Consider the following 22,445-nt stretch of genomic DNA (forward strand, 5'->3'; position numbering starts at 1 on the left):
TCACAAAAAACAACATAGGAAGAACTGTTCGTACACATACTGTATATCTTACAAAGCTGTCAGTCAAAGTAGAAAATAAATCTTATCTTGAATTATTCACAATACAATTTGCAACAGTTTAATGGGCTATTAAATGAGTAAACCAAGGAATATGATATGGCAACACTTAAAAGGAAATATCTTTCTGAACCTCATGATCATTTCCCTAAGCTACAATAAATAGGATTTTTTTTTTATTTTTTGTAAACATACAGTATAAGGTGATATTCCAAAAGCATTGCAACACTGTGGTTTAGTAGCACATACAGTACATTACATGGTGAATCAGAATTTAAAATAAATGTTTAACCAAAGAAGTACAGTATGTCTCAAGCAAGAGTATAAAGGAAATGTATACCAGAATCACACTATATTTCTTTTGAAATTAGACAAATACTAAATACTTTTTAACCAATAACTAAGTACTGGCTTTGTGTATAGCATACATATACAGTAAGTCAATCCTTGAAATCCAAGCATTACACATGCAAGTGCAAGACCGATACATATACATTACAGATTCAGATACAGTACATTACAAGACAGACACATTACAGTAAAAAAGTACTGTTTACACTATCTTTGAATAATAATTTAGTCATGATAGGCACATTAGAGGAATGTTTCTAATTTGGGGCCTGGTTTGCAGTTTGACATAGTTGAAATTTATAAGGGGGTCATATTAGGAGGAAATTGCAGTGTCATTCCCAAATCATCTGCTGAAGAAGGTTAGTACACTTTCTGATAATAACTCTTTTTAAATGGGTAAAAACCTTAGGAACATTTTTATGATACAACAAAAACAGAAAATCTTTATAATTCTTTGTCATCTACTAGAAGACACCCCTTTTCTAGTAGAAGTCCCACTAGAAGGCACCTCTTTCACTATCTTTTGCGATTGTGACAGAGAGTTTTATAAAACAGGACACCTTGGTTCAGGCTCTTGCAGGAAAAGAGTCTTTAGAGGCACTTTCAACACTGTGCTTCCATTCATGTGTTACATGTCAGAAAACTATTCAATTATTCTGCAAATTCTTTATTTTTATAATTCACACAGTGTATCTAACATCATGGAGATGTCGCTAGCCTTTGTAGCCTAATTCATCTTGAGAACACACTAATACTTGTCATTTCACAACAGGTGCAGAAAAAGTGGGTGGCCTTATAATAGAAGTTTCATGTTTCAGATAAATTATTTTCCCCTTTGTTGGTATGGAGGTTGTAGAATGAATTCCAAAGTTTGGGGATGTAAAAAGAAAACTGATTATATTAAAGTAGGTATACCAAACATTGTATAGCAAAAAATAAAATAAAACAAAATTCAGCACTGTGAAAAGACCTGACAGGTTACACAGGTAACAAATCTAGACAAGTACAGAGAAATTCATGCAAGTAACAGAAATGTAGCCCATAAACAGAAGATTGTAATCACTAAGTAGATTTTGATGGTTATAATAATATTACTTTAGAAGTTAAACCATATGAGGAAGCAAAATATATTAATTGAATATATCTATTTTATATAAAAGGAATTAAAATTAAAGGATTCAAGAACTCACATTTGGAATGCTGTATCAGGATTTGGCCACTACATGCATGTTCTGGATTTAGTCCAAACAGAAGCAACGGGCTACATTTTTGGCACAAAAAAATGTCCTACAGCCTAATAGAACTGAATGATTTTTAGTCTTGAGCATATGACTGTAAGGGTACTTGATTTAAGCATTGAGTACAAACCCAACCCAATGGACTTCTTCACCACCAACAGTGAAATACAAACCACAGAATACACAGAAGCAGAAACAAAGAGAAAGTGCTTTAAGACTGAAAAGAGTAGGTACTGTACTTCTTTGCATAAAGAATTGTGGGAGTCAAGGACTGATTACTCTGTCATGTTGTTGAAGCTGATAACATGGCTTTTTTGAGGAATAACTGGAAGAATGCAATGAGTTCTGTAAATTATTATCCAAGGAAAATAATTTGTCTCTGGAATAAATTTTGTAACATTATATATATATAAATATATAGTGCAGAAGATACATCATGGCTCTTGTTACAAAATTATAAGATGAATTACTGTATTGTCAATGACATTGAATAAAATATGTATATGATCATGCTTTTGTAAATTGTGTTTGTGTTTCAGAATTTTTTTTTGTGATACTATGCAGAAAGAAAAAAAATGCATCTTTAATTCTTGTGACAGAATAAGCATCTTACCAGCCTAAGAACTAGAAGCAAGGTTACCTTTGTTGCCTGGTTCTCCTTGCACTAGTTCACATGGCTTTGTAGGTGCTTCCCTGAGGCACTGTAGAGATGCAAACAATTCCTCTCTACCTCAGGCAGCAACATCTGTTTATCGTTCTCTGCCTGTAGCATGGCTTGAGGATCCTTCTGGAAGAAGTACACAATGTCATTGTCTGTCACAAGCCTAAAATGTGTAGTGACGATTCTTATTTCTTCTGTCAGTTTTGGTCATTGTTGCCTCTAGTTCCAGCAATGTCTACAAAGCAAAATGATATTGAATGATCTTTATTTTACTGATCTAAGGCTATCCCCAGACAAGGCATGTGACATCATTGTGCTGTGCTGCATACCATTGTCAGAAGGAGAGAGTTACCTGTGATGACCTTCCTCTGTTTCATCTGGATCAACAGAGTGGCAGAGATGCAGAGACATCATAGTTGAACATCATTCTAGCTAAATGGTGACCATTTTTTAAAGATATTTCTTCTAATTTTATTTAGGTTAAAGTTTTCTTCCAATTATAATTAGATCATATTTTACCTGGCTAAAGGTTTCCTGCAACTCTTCGGGGAAAGCCTTGCCTATACTATTTGTTTCACACCGAAAACTGTTGGGGAAAAAGACAGTAACCCAGTAAAGGAATACATTCTTTATTGTGCTGATGATGATTCCTCTTCCTCCAGTCTTCCTCTGCTCATGCTTCTTGTTGGCTAAAATTTTTATTCAGAGCATTTCATTACACTCTGTTGTAAAGTAGTTCTAAAGAAGAACCACATACTGTACCACTTTGGATGATATTCTTGTATTTTGTTTTGACTTGATGCCAAGTCCTCCCATTGTGGTCCAGCTAAATGCAGAAATTACTGCTGCATAAAAACAATATTGTACAACTACACAATAGCTTAAAGGGGGCTCCATTTCAATGCCGTAATAATGTAAGTTAAGTAATGCCTATAAATGCATGCTCGCACAATTTTTATAGCTTTGTGTTATCTTAAGATAGTTCATTGCATTTCATAATTAACTCTCACATTCAATTTGTCAGTGATTCTTTGTCAGGCATCTTTTGCTTTTGCTTTTGCAGCAGCTATGGAATTGCTATCACAATGGATTTTATCTCCTTATAGTTTTCCATAAGGAGTTTTAGTTCATGGTTACTGGAACAGAACACACCATTAGTAATATGATTACTAATTATGTTTACTAATCGTATGTCAGTGTGATTATTTGAGCCTGACTAGCCGTAACTGGACAACTGCAACCAGAGTTTGCCATTGTGAAACCAATGAAGCAAGCCTGAAATCAGCTATTGGGTTAATTCAATGCAGCTAATGTGAGAAAATCCTGTACTAGTTAAATGTACTTCATGAAATAGCCCCCAGAAGCTACCTTCTGAAGAACAGCTACCTTCTGAATCTTAAGCTACGGCTGTTTATAACGCAGGAGGAAGAGAAATTGTTGGTATTATTTCATTATGTCTGCACATTATATGTTGACCTCGGTAATGGAGAGGTACTTGATTTTTGTGCACCAAATGCAAACTACTTCTTTGTGTATTTCCCTGCTTCATACAGAATACCACCCTAAATAACTTATCAGTGTTCAATTTGCTCTGCCTCTTCTTTGTGTTGACTTGATTATTATTTGTCTTAGTATAAACAGTATCCGCCACTATTGCAGATTTTTACCATTATTTCCATTATATTCACTATTGTTGCCACCATTGTTTTGATGCTAACTAATAAAAGGGTTGATCATCTCCCATTGACAAAGGTTTTTGGGCTGTTTCTTTCCATTTGAGGCCACTTCCTGCTAATGAATATCTGGTTGTTTGTAAAGCTAAATGAACACTTATACTTGCAATCTGGCCATTTGATAATATTTCTACTGGATCATCATTTATTATGTAGAAGACATCTATTAGGGTAATTAATATGATGTCTGGAGGGTTTGGACTTTCTGCTTCAGCCATATTTTATCAGCAGTTGCAGACCAGTACATTATCTTTAGTAACAGGTTCCTGCATACTATGTTTCTCCTGCTGAAACATAGAATAGTGCTACAGTACAATCTCTTGTGTGGAGCACCCTCCTCTAATTAAGACTTTAATTTCTGCATGGTTGTCATGTGATATTTTTTCTCATAGGATCATTTGTATTTATTCTACATTCATCATATTACATTAGCAATGCCTATATTTATATCGTCGATTTGTGAGTGTTACTCATTCTGGTTTTCAATTTCAAAACATTTACAAATTACAAATGAGCATTTCTTCCAAGACAAAAGGGGCAAAATTTGCATCTGGTGTGCAAAGGTGATAGAGACTTACCCAAAAAAGTTGCAGCTGTAGTTGCAGTTTGCAGTTTAGTTTTGAGTTTCTTTTCCATAATTGCAAAGTACGTGTTATTTGCTTTCATTTCCAGAGAAGCACAGGAACATATGTGACTATGTAAAACAAACTAGGATGCAACATGTGGTAGATTTTGTGCTATTTTTGTAAACACAGAGATTTGACCTTTAAAATTTGTTTAGTGAGGCTAAATATTTTTTCCAAATATTTGGAAAAATAGTGTTCAAAGCTATTTCTTTTATAAATGAGACATTTATTGTCACTAAGTTGCAAACAGTGATTAATGATTCAGTGATTTTTACCTGTGTATTACCACATAATCTTAATACTGTATATCATTGCTGAAATATGAAAATTCGAACTAATTATTGTCTATAGTATACTGTAGAAGAAAACCTTATATATTTTATATGTTTAATATGCACATATCCAAGAAAGATTTCCCCCTTTCTGTGCTAAATTTCCATATTGTTAGAACACTATTGCATTTATCATATATGGTATTAGTACTATATCAAAGTGATAAACTAATACAATTTTCTTACAGTTCTTTATGTACAAAATTTAATGCCATTTTGTAAAAATGTGGATGCTTACACAACATAATTTCACCTCAAGAGTATTATGTCTGTATAGGATAAATCCCAAATAGTTGCATAGATTTCCAATTCCACGAAAAACTGTTTAAAATGAATCATTAAATCATAGCATATCTCAGCATGGTAGTTTAAAAGTCAAAGCAGATCTTGCTAGAATAGCACATTATTTCTAAAAGTGCCATACATGCTCCTGACCCCCTTAGATGTAGGTTACTTTCCATCTTGCTGAGCAGATTCCCACTACTTTACAGGTGGAGAGACATTACTGCAACTGACACAGACAGATGACATATTTATTACCTTGTCAAAGACTCCCCTGTTTGTGGAACACTCACCTAGCTAAACAAAACAATTGGCTTTTCATTGGCTAATTGGAACGTCCCCCATTGAGAAGCTCAGCAAAGTGCTTGATGAGGCATAAAATGATGATTAATTAATTTACTGCTCAGTTGATCATCAAACTGAGAGGTTTATGATTCTCACAGCGGTCAGTGCTCCCCATTCATTGTGCAGCAGCATGAGCAGTCTTTGCTACAGCCTACTGCTGCCTTTGCTTTGACCTGGAGTCCAAAGTTCTAAGCAAACACTAAGATCATAGTTTTAATGCTAGTTTCAGTGTTCTGGCAAATGCTAAATGGGAATGAAAAAAACTTCTAATCAAAATATGACTTTATGTTTTCTCACCAGACGGGCGCTCTATCAATTAGTGAGGACCCTTTTAGGAGTTTCTGCCTCAAAACAGCATTTGTAAAATTTAAGAAATGGCACCAAAACTCAATCTATAAGTTTGTCAAATAAGAACACAAATTGTACAGTTTAAATACATATACATTTTACAATACAGTATGCAAGCTCAAATCAACTTTAGTATTTTAAAGAAAAACAATATATATTGGAAGAAAATATATGACATGATATGAAACCATGACATGAAAATAAATTACACTTTCAAAGAACAAAAGAAGATAATCTTCCCAAAATGCAGGCCGTTCAACAAATCCAGACAGGATAACTCAAATATGCTAGAATCTTGTAAGGAGTACAGTAGGATAGATCATTCTTTCATCTAAACACCTACTGTTTGATGTTATCCCTAATATAAGTCAAAGAAGGTTTTATGATGTTGCCAAAGCAGTGCAACTAAGGTATGGATACCTGCAGCTCATGGTAACAGTCTGGGAAACTTTATTAATGTACAAAAGATCTTTATGGCATGTAATCAAGCACTGTCTTGCGGCAGGTTTACCTGTCTTTGTAAAGACAGATTACACTGAGATAAAAATCAAAGAGACACCTGGGCTAAAACAGGCAACGTCTTCATTCCATCTTGTTTATTTCAAATCTGTCACTTTGATTGATTGTCTGATGAATCAAACTGATATTTTTTTCAAGAGAAGTTTTGGGCATAGGGTATCTCAGACATAGGTATTTAAATTAGACTTGCAGAGCTCAAAAGTCCCAAACATTGCAAGTTAGTGCTTTACTTTTTTAAGGTAATGGAATAGAATTTGAATTTGAATGTGCAATAATAAAAACAATTTATATTATGAGAACTAAATTGAAATGAGCATTAACGGAAAACAGAAGGACAAATTAATGTATGCAAAGTACTGAACTTGAGATAGTACTATAAAAATTATACCAAATTGCATTGTGCACAATATATTGCACTGTTATATTTAACATATCATGTGCTGTATGGCTCATATTTTGGTTGAAACAAAAATTAAAGATATTGACAGAAGGAGTTAGGACAGTCAATAATTGTGTAACTGCACATAAACTGTAGATGAATACCCATTATACAGGAGATAAAGATTAATTTGTTTTAACATTAAAAAACAAGTGGTACATATAAATACACTTTGGAAATAAACAAAAACCCAAATAAAGAGAGGGGGAATATAAAATAAAAGAGCTTTATGTAGTTTGGTGATTGAGCAAAGTTTGTATATTCAGTATGAGTAGATTAGGTCTGCTAAAAGCCCCCAAACATATTTAATTATAATACATTATGAATGACTAAAATAAATTCATGCTCTAACTTCAGTCCAAAGTTACACAACAAACTAATATAGTTATGGTTCTTTAACTTTATAATTGCTGATTTTAAACCTGTGTTGATTAGCTTACCTTCTGAATTTCAAATTATATGACACATACTGTTAAACAAGCAGTTACTGGTAATAAATACTGCTTAAACTGAAAGTGAAAGTGTCCAGATTATTCTGCAGAACGTTTCCATGATATCTCTTGAGGTGTCTAAATTCACTGACAAGTTTAAAAGACAAATTCTAAAGTAACTTATAACATGTTAAGTAACAAGTGTTGACCACATGCTTACTACTAACTGCTGGAATGTATTACTTTCTCAGTGCAGTATTATTGCTAGAACTAATGTTTTGGTTAGAGACATTACTGTTAAAGCCAGCACCATTGGATGAGACTCATCACTAGATTCATCCATTGTTTTCCAGGGAGTTTTTCTTAAATAGAGAGAAATTTAGTTATAACAAGTATAAGGTTCACAGTGGTAGAAATCATAATGTTCAGATTTTAGGAACCCGAAGTCTGAAATAAGATTACTGTTTCTGTTTAGATCATGTCTGCTGGACAAAAGTGCATACTTGGTGGGTTTAAGTTAATAATGTAATACTTTTTTTTTGTTAGAAAGAAGTACTATCTTCAATTTAATCTAATATACAGTAGAAATTCTGAGTTATCTTTTAAATAGTTTTCAAGTTATTATTCTATAACTGCAGTGTGCATTGGTTTCTTTTAAGAAAAGTCAGAGCTGTATTTACATAAAAATTAGCAGATGCTGAATGATAATTCTCTTCATGAGCCTGGCAATATGACAAGAGTTCTTAAAATATTTAGACAATTCCCAAAGGGGATTGGTTACTTTATTAGCTATTCATCCCTGAAGATCTCAGTTCCAAATGAACTCAGATAATTTCTGAAATGCTTTTTTGGAGTCTCTTCTTTGCTGAAAGAAGTACTTAGCTTTTAGATAAATGAATTTATAATTCATGGCTGCAGAATGATTAAAAATTAATAATGATTAATTTAGTAATTAAAAAATGTTCAAATGAATACTCTTTTAAATCATACAATACAAGAGAAATTTAAGCATTGTTCAGGAAAACACTGACATCCCCTTTAAAGAAACATTTCAGGATCATGAAGAAAAACTGGTAACTTAATACAAATGAAAAACCACATTGGAAGGTATAAGGGTATAAGGGAGTTTGAGTTAAATATGTAAAAAACTTAACAAGCATAAGTAGTGCAAGCTAACACAAAAATCAATCAAAGAAGTTTATTTACACAGTGGTTAATGACTGAGACCTTAATATTTAAAAGAAATCCACAGTCTAAAAAGTTTTCTGACAACCAGTGGTAGAAAAGGTCAGCACTTGTTTTGGCTATAACACTGATGGTCAAAGCATTGTGTTCACCAGGTCAATTCTTTCTGATGTCATGTCTAACTTGACATGATAAGGATTTCTGATTTTATTGTGCAATGGAGAAAAATTCTGAAGATACATCACCTACAACTTGCCATTTTACAACATTAACCAACTTGATAAAGCATAGAAGAGGTTGTTTACAAAAAGAGGATCTGTCAAAAGAGACCCAAGCTCAACATTAATGTGTTTTATAGCTGAGAAGTAGACGGACAACCGAGGACAGATCCAACACCTTCCTGAGTTTCTGTTGTATTGTCTAATTATTATGAGAAAAAATGCCTATCTTTCTAGCATATTGATATAAATATTAAAATAAAATTATATAATAATATCATTTTGTCATAATTTTTACTGGATTGTGTTCGGTTGACAAAATAAAGTCAGAAAGTAATTATGGCTCTGGACAAACACATCCTCTTGTTTTTTTTACAATGCTATATTTTCTGTCTAACCTAAGATTTGTAAAGAAATAGACTCTTGTATTTAATTTGAAAAAAAAACCTGCTTACTTTGATGCGAACTGTTAGTTAGTGAATGACTGGTCTAGTTTTGCGAGCTGAAAGATAGAATATTTGCAGGAGTGTAAATGCCTGCTGTACCTATTGTTTAGTGTAAATAATTTTCATGCTGTTGAAGATGCATCTTTAGTCATTAAATGAAAACAACATCTCAAGTCCCCCTTTTATGAAACACTGCTCAAACTGAGTATTTATGTGTTATTTGCTTTGAAATGAAGTTTAAAAAAACAGCCATCCTAGTGTTGCACTCTAGTCTGCCACATTTATTTTGGATTCTAAACTTTGCCTAATGCTAATACCAACCTTAATGCCATCCCATCACTACCAAATCTGAGCTCACACTGAAATTTAAATTTGGCACACCCTTCCTATAAAAATCTATTAATAAATCGAGTTAAAATGTAGTGTTGTAGTGCTAATGGAACTCTAAGTTTAACTGGAGGACTAAATCTAACCCAAGACTGATTCTAACCCCATAACGTACCCCATATCAGAACTCTTAACTTAAGCTGTCCAACCTTTAACTGAATAAGTCATTACCATTACAATTCCAGAACCCAAATGAAACTTTAACAGACATTTCACCTTTAAATAGAAATGATCTGCTTAAATATAATTAACCACGTGTTGAATCTAACACCAAGTATATCAGCATCCCTGACCATAGCATACCCAAAATAGTTTCCACTATTTCTTATACGCTGAGAAAACTGGTGTGTCTTGTGGGCACATCAATGCTGTGAGCATCTTAAAGGTGTGTTAAACTCGTTAAATTGGGTATGTCCAAAACATAGTTAAGAAAACATTATAGGAAAGTTTAATTCACTTGCAACCTACAGTACTTTTCTTACTTTTGCAATAACACAATAACACTTATTTTTCCTCATCATTTAATGTTCCTAGGAATTAGCTATTCAAAATTCATTTAATGCAATAATATTTGCTTGTAACCTACCTTGCTTAGGGCACATGGTACAACATATTACTTACATATTACATACTTTATATTTTTTATAGTTCTCTCAGTTTAGATCAAATGACCAAACAACCACTGAATTATGTATTCAGTGAAATTGTTACTGAAACAAGGCTTAATCATTTATGAAGCTAAATTGAAAATAAGGAGATATAGTGTAAAATTGATAGTCTTGGTAATTTTCCTTCTGTCACATGGAACAATATGTAGTATGAGAAACGAGATAATATTTTTGTGAAAATCCTAGAATAAATATCTTACATCAGATAATTTAGTTGATGGGTACTTAGCCTGGTTGTTGCTGATACTTGTCTTTTTCAGGGTAAAAAGCAAAAAAAAAACATAAATAATAACTGAAAGTATTGCCAAAGTACATTCAATGTATTATACTGAATTATCACAAATCTGTTATAGAAGTTGAGTAGATAATAAGATAAGTGTTACAATAGTCTTTGCTGTTTTATGTAGAAACCAGCATCTCACCACAGGTAAAGTGTAAGAAATTATTAGTGGAGAACTAATAGAAAATAATTAAACAATAACATGACCATTGTTAAATTCTTATTTCTGAATAAGAATTGTTCTCTTCACTTCAAATGAAGGTTATTTACTCAATCTTTAACTGTGCAATGATAATGGAAAACTAATAAAACAATATCTACTGTAATAAATCAATCAAATCAAAGCAACATGACAACACATGTTGTTATTTTCTTACTCTAGGCAATACTTGATTCCATGGGTGAAGACATAATAATGTATACATTATTGAAACCTTAACACATAGACAATATTATGCATTCCTTTTGTAGTAGGTACAGTATATCCAATATTTATTACAGTCTGATATAATTTGGAAATTTTTGGAAAGTCAAACCAATTCATCTGTCTGAACAACAAAATACATTGAGTTTGGTCATTTATGATTGCTTAATGTTTACTGAAACACATTTGTAACATTTCCAAAGTAATTTATTCTGAAGCTCCCATTGTTCATTGCGGTTACAACTGAATGATTTCTTATATTGACTTGCTTAGCTCAATGCTACAGTATATCTTTCTCATTGAGCCAAAAGACTTGAAATGACTGGATCATCCTGGGACTCATGAATCAAGTTATTTGATTTACTGAAATAATTGTTTTTCAAAAAGAATGACTCGTTCGTGAACTGCACAGCTCTATTTGGCAGCCTATGACCTACTGTATGGTCAAGCGGACATTTTACTTCCTAAATTGTTACAGTACGTGGCCTAAAATGTTTTGTGCTGTAGACCTTCAAGGGTATTGCATGGCCGTGGAAACTTAGAAGGAAGTACTGACCCAGCTATAATCATACCATTAGTTTAAATGCATTCAAAAACATAGCTATTACTAAGTAATTATTCAGTTTATGAAATGCAACCTTAATACCAATCTCACCTTGAACCTTAACAATATTAACCCTGAACAAACACTGACTCCAGGAATAACTCCAACATTATCCTCATCTAGAACCTCACTTCGGTCTAACATTATTATTCTAACATTAACTGCTAACATAACGCTTACTTCCTATGCAGAGCTGGCCTAAAACCAGATTAAAGATTAGTCTAGATTTAACATTGAGTTGAGGATATCACTATGCTCCGATTTCTTACCATAGAGGACAATGAAAGAGTAGCAACTGAATTTTCTGTTCCTGATTCTGATATTAGGAGGCACAGGTAAGCAATGCTGCCTCTCGGCACTAGGGCCCTGGGTTCAATTCTTGGGATGCTATCTGCGTGGAGATTGCCTATTCGCCCTGTGTTGATATGGGTTTCTGCCAAATGCTCTGGTTTTTACCCACAGTTCAAAAATATAGTGGGAGGTTAAGTGTCTCCTCCGATAAACTGGCCCTGGTGTGTGTGTTTGTGTGTGCCCTGCAGTTGACTAGCATCTCATCAAGGGTGCTTTGCACCCGTTGCTTGCTAAGAAAGGCTCCCCCATGACCCTGTATTTGATAAAGTGGATGAATGGATCCTGATATAGCTTGTACAGCTGATATTACTAATGTTATTTCTACTGAGAAGATGTAAAGTATTTGCTAATGAAAATAATTCCCCTGTTTTTTAATGTAAGTTGAGAGAATATTTACTTTTTATGTAAGCTGAGAGAAGAAGTATTCTTAAATATATATTTAAAAAATGCAGTTATTATTGCAAACTGCAAATCGTAAGTATATTTTGTGGCAGGCAGACTTCATTTTTGTTTAGAAAGGCTTCATGTCATGCTTCCCAGAAAGCTCTCACTGAAGCTTCTCAAGAGACAATAATTTTAGGACTGTGCAAGTGATGTGACTGCCTTGGCACATTTAATTGTGCTTCAGGCATACTGTGTTGCCTGGAGTTGCCTCTAAACAAGTTCATTAGTATTTAAAACTCACTGTGTACCCAATGCAAAAACATTTACAGGGCTAATGAATGCCTTATAGTATTGATTTTTAAAAGAGATGCACACATGAATGACTGACTACTCCATTTGGGAATAGAGAGAAAAAAGATCAGCTAAAAATTCTGCTATTTACATGGTAAATGCAAAGTACTTTAGTATTAAGTACTTTTTACTTGGTTTTACTTTCCTTGCTTTATTATACAGAGCTTTTTATAAATAATCTCTGGACTATTTTATTTGAATTGTAATTTTATAGTAGTTGTGCTCCAATAACATTACTACTTTCGTTCTAAAATAATTGAATCATCTTTATTTTGTAGAACTGATATACAGAGCGTATCTTTAATTACTGAACAATTCAGTAATGAACTTAAAATAAATTGCATGTCATAAATTCAATGTACATATACTGTAAGTTAACAAGTCAACACATTTGTTATTAATATATTGACAAGTCTAACACTTGTGATAACCTAACGCATTATTGTACACTTAGAAGGAGAAAGATCATCCAAATCCTAGTTTTAAAGAAAATGTGCTAATAATCCTTAGACTTTATGGTATTGTTACTGTCAAACTGTATATATACTCAGCTGGCTGTTTAAACAACAAAATCTGATTTAAAAACCATTCAATGCTTTTCTGAAATGGTAACTTACAAACTTAATCTCACTTTAATAGAGGTAACCAGAGAAAAAATATATTTCTTGAGGCTGCTAAGGTATATTGGATTTAGTTTTGGAGCCTAAATAGAGAAGCACTGAACAAATAATTGCTTGGATTTTAAGAGAGTAGGAGGTAAGTTAAAGCTTATATTTTATGTATTCTCTTAACTAACTTTGCCCTTTCAAATAACTCATCACATAAACCAGTATGATGTAAATTGAACACATTTTCAGTTTAAGTGTCTAGGTCACAGTGTTAAGGGTGGGGGGAGGCAGCAGTAATGGAGAGCACCAGAGAAAAACAATACAGCGTTTAGCTGCTGGCCTTTCCAGTCATTCTGTCCTTTTCTGTGCAAGTCGTAATTGCTTTAGGACTTTCTGAATCCACTTTTGAATTCAAAGCTTCAGAGGAATAATTGGATTTCCTGCAAACATGCTGAGCTATGTTGCTCTCCCTGTCTTGCCTTGTCCTCGGGGCTACAAACTCTGCTTTATATCAAGCTGCACCTAGCAGGGTAGTTGGGGGGATGGTGGATATCACTGCGCATTAAGATGGTCATCTGTTTTAAAGAAATACCCCCCAACACTCTCCATCATCTTCAACTGAATCATCACCTTAGAACCTTAATAAAATGAAAAATTGGTGGGAAAAGGACTTTGTAATATACCTGTGGCTATACTGTACTGGCCCAACAGATCCAAGATCAAAGCCAATTACATTCTACCTGCCTTATTTCAACAGTGGTTTGACATTGTATATAGTCGCTTCATGAACGTCACTGGCTGTAGGGCAGCTTTTAATGTGCTGTGGGGTATCCGACTAGACGTTTCTTGCTCCAGGTAAAGTACAGCTGAAATACTGATGCAGTCTCATTGGCAAGCTTAAAATGACACAGCATCAAAGATCATTCCAAAATACAGAGCTCACACTTTTGTTAAAAATGGGAAAGGCTGTTTCTAAGTTTGTTTTAAAGTAACCAACTTGCTAAAGGGGACTTTTGCAGCAATTATAAAAACTAAATTATATATTACTGTACTGTATATATACAGTATCAGGTACTGAATATACAGTATATAGAACAAGGTATAAATACCATCTTGTCAAACTCCATGCTTCACTGTTACCAGTAATATGAAATTCTTTCATTGTGCAGAATTGACAGAAATGTTTTTTTCCAAACTATTTTCATTTAATTAAACGGATTCTTACAAAACTGCTTGCAGTCTGTGATGTATAAATGACTGTTCTGTTTTCTATCTAATCTAATTGTGCTATTGTCTAAACAAATCGTACTTATGCTTACAATGCACATTGCATCAATTTAAGGCTCTCAATATTATTTTTAGAAGTCCAAGCCCAGGTGATATGTTATAAGAAAATGTATATTCCAACAAATTCACAAAAGTAAAGCACTTCGTAAAACATATTTTCTCCTTTTTCATTTTAAAAGAAGAAATTATTGAGATAGGTACCACTTTAGATATCACTATTTTAATCTTACTATAGATTAGAAAATTATACAGTCTAGGAGTCAATTGATTTATTTTACTTTACATTGAGATAAGTATAGAAAGAAAAACTAATTATTTGTAATGATTTGTAAATAATTTATGATAACTTTTGATCTGGTTAAAATTCATGTAAAATAATTTTCTGACATTCTTGACATTTCCTTAAAACATTGCTTTTTAATAGAGATAAAAGAGAAGAAGGAAAAAAATCAAATACATATTTCTATGGTGTATGTTAAAGCTCATGCATTTTTGTACTGAGATAACATTAGTGAAGATTGCATTTTAATTATATGATTTAATCAGAACTACATCCATTAAATGTAGATAGAATTTTTGACACAATTATCTCACAAAAACCTTTACTTCACCCAAAAGCAACAACCACACAACAACACTTCAGAGCACGTTTTTGCCCCAAGAACTGCATATGAGCCAGATTGTGATGAAACAAAGTTTGAGAGGGAAACAATATTCTTGAATTGATATCATTGAGAAAAACAAAACTCACATGAAAGCATATATATTGGGTAAATATTTTATAGTTTCTAATTGGCTGTTCTAAGTCTGTGCAAGTGTTTGAATGTATGTATAAATATCTATATACAGTGTACTATATACTGTATAACGGTAGCGCAGTGGTTAGCATTGGAGTTTTTATATGGAGTTTGTATGTTTTCCCCGTGGTCATATGGGTTTCCTCCAGATACTCAGTTTCTTCCAACAGTCCACATAGTTCCACACTGGTAGGTTAATTGGTTTCTGGGAAAATTAGCTGTGGTGTGAGTATGTGCATGTTTTTATTTTGTGTCTGTCTGTGTGCCTGGTGACATGCACATATAGCACATATAGGGAGTATCTTGCCATGTGCTCATTGCTTGCCGGGATAGGCTCCAGCCCTCCAGTGTTGTCTGCAATCCAGTAGGTTTTCTATGTCCCTTGAAAGTACAAGGACAGTATGCCTAGGAGAAATATTAAATTTGTTCTGTTAAAGCTTAATGGTCTTCAAAGAAAGGAACATTCCTTGAGTTGCCCTTTCCTAGCTTGTTGGGTTTCACTCAGGCTGGCAATGTTGATGTCATTTATCCTGAGTTCTTGAACCACAAAATCAGTATGGAATTCATGGACATGGCAGTCCAGACAGTGTCTTCAATGTCCAGTCAACCAGGCCCCCCATAAATACAGGGCATCAAAATGCATTTCATTTTTCATAGCCAAACTTCTCCCTACACACATTTTCAGTAGACATTATTTTCCAAGAAACGTCTTAACATTTCTATGCCTTTAATTAAACCTTCATTATCACAATATGAAATTCATCAAATCTCAACACATGCAGATTCTGCTTATTTAGAAAATGGTTATGTCTACTTTTGTTGACCTTTCTAGCCTTTCTTAAGTTTGGTTACTGGTTACTGGTGCTGGCTCCCTTGCCACCATTAAGCACCATTGGAAGAATGTTTTCTGTTACTATCAGAAGTCAAATCAAATGAGGATACAAGGGTTTGTAGATTCTTATTTAGGGATGGTCTTCTCAATTAGAAATGTATCTGTTTCTGAAATATGTAGTTCCTATTAGAATCACTGGTTGGGAGCTGTCGTCCTGTGCAGAATTATTTTCAGATCAAATATCAGTTGGCTTGTGATTCACTGATAAGCCGTTAAAACATAAATCAACTGCTTTATTTACAGTCAGGTAAGCTGACTATGGAGTGCTGGACCGATCTTCCTTATTGAAACGAACATAAGAAAAGTTGATCATTTGGCCTATCTGGCCTGTTTGTTTAGTAGCTAGTGGTAGGTCCAAGTAGTAGGTAGTAGCTAGCAGTTGGATCAATAAGTAGTAGTTAGTAGCTTATTGATCCAAGGATCTATTCCAGCTGGTTCTTTAAGGATGCAAAAATATTGGCTTCAATCATATTGTTGCTTTCTGAGGGCTGTACTGCTTATTCCAATATGGAATATGCCGATTAACATTACAGTATGTACCACTTAGCCTATACAGACAAGCAAACAATGAGGGCACACAGGCCAAGTGACTCCACTATACCTAGATATACTGTATGCAGCTAGCAGAATATAAGCTCAAGTCAGGGCATTGTTTAGAATGCTTTCTACTTCTACCTGTAAGTAGAATGTCAATCATAGCCAATCATAATGAAAAAGGTGTTTTATGTTGACATCGTCTAGCAATGAGGAGAAGCTAAAAAAGTAAAGTGGATATTATGATGTCAAACTTTTAGTGTTGAACAGAGAAGACTTGATCCAAGTATCCAAAAATTCTCAAAAGCATTAACAGCTCAGTTAATGCTCAGTCAGCTCAGTGGATTCCTTTAAAATCCAGTGTAACACATACACTACCTGAGAACACAAGTGGAAACCATTAATTAAGAAGTGTATTTAAAAATGATAAAAAGAGAAAATTTTTCACAAAGGCTTGTGGGAGCTGGAAAGAAGTTACAAAGCCTTTTTATTGAATAAATGCTTGCAAAAGGTCTTCAGTTGAATTAACTAGTAGGAAACAAATAGGTCATCACTAGAGTTAACAATAGTGTGACCTTATATCGGAGGCTTTTCCCTATTATTTTAGTTGATGACAGTTGTTTCCCGCATAAAGCAAAGAAGATTACTCATGATCTTATACTTTAAGCACATGGGAAACCTACAGGACTTTATGTCATGAATATAATTAATCACTAAATAAAAACATACTGGACCTATTTTGTGTGAAGCAATTTCCACAGCCTAAATGATAACATGATCAATCCAGTATGAATACACAAACATCCAATCTTTACATCCAATATTTTATATTTTGTATCTTTTGTGTTTATATGTTAACAAAGTCCTTTGCTACTACTTTCATTCATGTATGCTCTTTCTGCTTCTCCATTTTTACAAAAAGACAGGATATGTTTTAAGGCCAGCAGCATTATTTTGCACTAATAATAATACATGTACCCATACACATATGCCATAGAACATACGTTCTAAATATAAGTTCCATTCTAAATATTCCAATTAACATTACTACCTTTGTTTTAACACATTAAAAAAGCTATCATCCTTGGGTATAAATTCAAGGGATTATGGTCACGTCTTCTTCTTTTATGAATGTCAATGATATCAGTAAATGCATATTCTCTCACAGTGTCTTTGGTTCATCCTGTTTTTCTTCCTTCATCATTTTTGCATTATCTATAGCTCTGTACTTTGATTAATAAGATGTCTACAAGCATCACTGACTTTCATTCAGGTTTAATTCATCCATCAGTATTCCAGTGTTTCTGAGAACAATGTTATATCATTGCTTTAAAATGTACAAACATTTAAGAAGTTGCTAACTAAAATATAAATCAACAGATAAGAACACAAAATCTACGCAGTGAAAGCTAAATTACTTTGCAGAACAAGTGCGTACACATAGTTCTTTTAAAGATTATATGTAATTATAATTAAGGTCATAATAATATAATTAAAATATAAGTAAGATGATGAGGATAATACTGTTGTGAATATCAAGAACAAAAATCCCATAATACAATAATTGTCAGGCAAAAGAAAAATTCTAGATGAACCTAAACTGAAACTGCATTACATAAGCATTTCATTTGCAATGTTTTTGGAAAAGTACCAATGTGCCATTTTAAAGGTAATGAAGACATTTTATTCTAAAATCACTGGAGGTTTCCTCAAGTCAATTATGTTATCAAGACAGTTAAATTAAAAAGTATATTGAAATTTGTCCTTTTAATATGTCGGAGCACTGATTTAATAACACATACAGGAGTTACCAGTATCTGCAATGTGCTGCTGCTCTCTGGCCTTATTCATCAATGACTTGTTTTAAAAAAATGAGACTTCTAGTGAAAAATTATAATTATTGTGAATTGCACATTGTTTTAACTAGATGTTAACCACCAGATCCAACAGCGATGTATAAAAAGACCTATATCAAAAGGTTTCGGGGTTTTAAGTTGTATTTAAGTGCAAAGCAGCTGGCTTTTAAAATGATACTAATTAAATGTGAAGTTAATTATTGTATTAATGATGAACAAATATTGAAAACATTTTAACTTATGTTATGTTACAACTTCAATTGTCCTTAATTCAAGTGAAACAACGTTTTAGGCAGGAAACCCACAGTTAATACTGACATGAAATACACAGCACTTAAAGTGCATACATATTAGATAATTTTATGTAATGACATATGTCAGCCTAGCAATCATTCGGTCATAAACACTTTCAATGAATTGCAAGGGAGGAACTTTTAAAGCTACCTCTAACGATGAATCTTGCAGTATTCTGCCTTCACATGCCTTATTAGTTCAAATGCCCAGGGATTGCCATTGGCCAAACTGAGCTTTGAAGAGTTGCTAAGAGGCATAAGGTACCTTGATGAATTGGGCCTAAGGCCAATAAAGAAATGACAAAAATCCTCCTGACTGAATTCTGTTACAATATATTTATCCATTTTTATTGAGTTCATATCAAATACACGTGAAGTAAGCGTACACACATAGCATATTCCACACATTTGTTTTATTCAGCATGAAATAACCACAGTCATTAAATTCTGTTGCCTATTATTTTGTGAATGAAAGTAATGTTTTATGAAAGTGAAAAGCAAAGGGCTGAATAAAATTACATTTTTTTTTCGTGGTAGATCCCATTCAAAAACAAATCCTGTAGCATTACATTTGTGTCATGAACATACAGGTTTTTATGACAGGCTCCAACCTAAACGAGGTGGCTCACAGGGCCCAAGTTTTTGAAAAACTCAGGATGACCTGAAGAATGCAGGAGCCAGATGTGAAGGAGTTTTCATTAATCAGATTAACAACAGAAGAAGAAACCCTGTACTGCAGCATGCTATTCTAACACCTTGAAGTGCTTTATATGCCAAATGTTCCTATAATTACACTGATGTCGGAATGTATCTTCTAACCCTTCACCAATTGCAGTAGTTAACTTTCACCCAGTGTATATATTTACAGAGATTATAGGTCTAAAAGGGCCTCTATTGACGGGCTGTAAATATCAATCTTTTCCAACCTGGCCTGCCACAGTTTTCTATAGCATAATTTTAAATGCAAATAGAGTATTACACTTTAAAAGCTCTTCAAAATTGTTCCTGAAACTTCACTTGAACTTGATTGTTCTCAGTACATGATACAAAAAATGACTTTATTGATCTCCATAAATGTATGTTTAAGTATACACTAGGTATTATCAAGATATGATTCAAGTTTGAGTGAATATGTCATTTTTAATTACAGATAATCTTTTCTTTCATAAATATAAAGGACCACCCCCCACCACCATGAGTGTGCAGCACCTGCTCCACTCAAGGTGCTTTACAGGTGATGGGGACTTTCCTCCATCACCCCCAATGCAGCACCAACTGGATGATGCAACGGCATCCATAGTGTACACAGTACACTCACCACACATCAGCTGTCAGTGGGGAAGAGAAGAGAGCGATAAAGCCAATTCATAGATGGGAATTATTAGGAGTCCATGATAGGTAAAGCCAAATGGGAAATTTGGCCAAGACATTGGAGTAACAAGCCTACTCTTTTCAAGAATTGCCCTGGGATTTTTAATGACCACAGAGAGTCAGGACCTTGGTTTTACATCTCATCTGAAGGACAGAGCCATTTTACAGTTTAGTGTCCCCATCACTATACTTGGGCATTAGGACCCACACAAACTGTAGGGGGAGCACCCCTACTGGCCCCACTAACACCTCTTCAAGCAGAAACCTTAGCTTTTCTCAGGAGGTCTCCCATCCAGGTATTGACCAGGCTAACACCTACTGAGCTTCACTGGGTTTCCAGTTGTGATCTGCAGAGTGATATGGCTGCCGGCAATGGGAAAGCAATTTCAATGGGAAAGTGGAGATTTTTCAGTTGCAAAACTGATAGCTAACTTATTTGGCAGCACAATCAAAGCTGATTTTATTTACTTCAATATCACAATCCACTACAGATTTGAAGAGATTTTGTTTCTGCTTTTTATTTAGATGCTATACTAGCTCAAGTAGGCACCTGTGTCAGCATGTGTAGGCTGCAAAGGAACAAGTAAAGGTCTATTCCATGCTGAAAAGAAAAGAAAAGAACACAACATTTTGGCTGTGGAGCCTTTGATACCCAAAAAAGGCCCCACAGCCAAAATGTTGTGTTTCTTTTCTTCTCTTTTCAGCATGGAATAAACCTTTAGAGGCTATACTATTTAAGTAATATTTAAGTGGATATTAAGTGAATCCATGGCAATTCTAAAACAAAATCTCAATAGATATGTATACAGTATTACTACTGTAAAACAATATGTGCGAGAATGTGTGCTGTGTGATATATCTGTAAAACAATAAAAATAAATTATTGAAAAAAAAATAAACACCTGGTGGACAGATTTCATTAGATTTTATTAGATATCATTAGATTCATTAGATATCAGAGGTTGAGCAGGACTTGTAGCTGTAAGTGAAGTTGATGGACCAAGAGGCGTCACTCTTACCTCTGTACCAGAATTTCCAATAGCAAAATTAATTATCATTAATAACCTCTGGCACCGTGAGGGGAAGAATTATACAGGGAAGTAAATAATATTCTAAATGGCAGATAGTAGAGAAAAATATTAAATTAGTTTGGGAACTATAAGCCCCGGAGTCCTTAACACACAAACGTGAACTGATAAGCAGCCAAACAGTACGAAGTATGGTGCGTAAGTATAAAAGACCATTTAACAAAGATTAAGGTATGGAAATACACAACTTAAACCCAATTGGAGAAACTGTTTTGGAAAAGGTACAGATTGTTATGGAGTGGAACATGAAATTGATTTTGACCCTTGGCTGGAAAAGACCTAGATTTTTGCAAAACCCTATGTTTTATGTTTTGAATCATGCTGCTGCTAAATAGCTTAGATATCCAGCTTCAGATATAGTATTACAAATAACAATTAGAGCTCTAAAGAAAGATACAGTGCATTTTTGGCATGTTGTACCATATTAACATTGGTAATTTCTTATTACTTTTGGGATTCATGTTGCCAACACACCATCTAAAAGATACCCTTGATGATGAGTTATGAGCCTTGACAGACAATCATAATTACAGAACAATATGTTTTGCTGTTTATTGATGTTTTGGTATCTTCATTTTATAGGTTGAGCTCGGCAGACAAAAACAAAAGAATGGATCCGGCATCAGTAATTTCCGGGAGACCATTCAGACTGAATTGATAAACTAAGATGATGAGATGCATAATTTGTGTGGATGAATGCTCATAGTATATGTACCTGTTGACAAAATTTAACCTGTCATGAATTTTGAGATTTCTAACACATTTTCATGTAAAACAGAAGTTAATTTTTATTTCTTTCAATGCTTGCCTCCTCATTGCCACAGATAAACTATGAATACAAATCAATTCTCTGTAGAAATGATTAAAGGCAGAAATATTTCTGAACTCATCGCGACACTGAAGGGTTGCCTAATCTACTAATTAATACAGGCTGCTGTTTGTTTCCTTTATTAAACCAAACCAATGATGCAAAAACAACCAATAAATCCTGACATAAATGAACTTATCAAAACACATGAAATATTTAGTATTCTTTTTCATTTTTTTTCCAAAATCTAA

The sequence above is a fragment of the Atractosteus spatula genome, chromosome 12 (assembly GCF_055471065.1).
Source record: "Atractosteus spatula isolate fAtrSpa1 chromosome 12, fAtrSpa1.hap1, whole genome shotgun sequence".
In the NCBI taxonomy this organism is placed as follows: Eukaryota; Metazoa; Chordata; class Actinopteri; order Semionotiformes; family Lepisosteidae; genus Atractosteus; species Atractosteus spatula.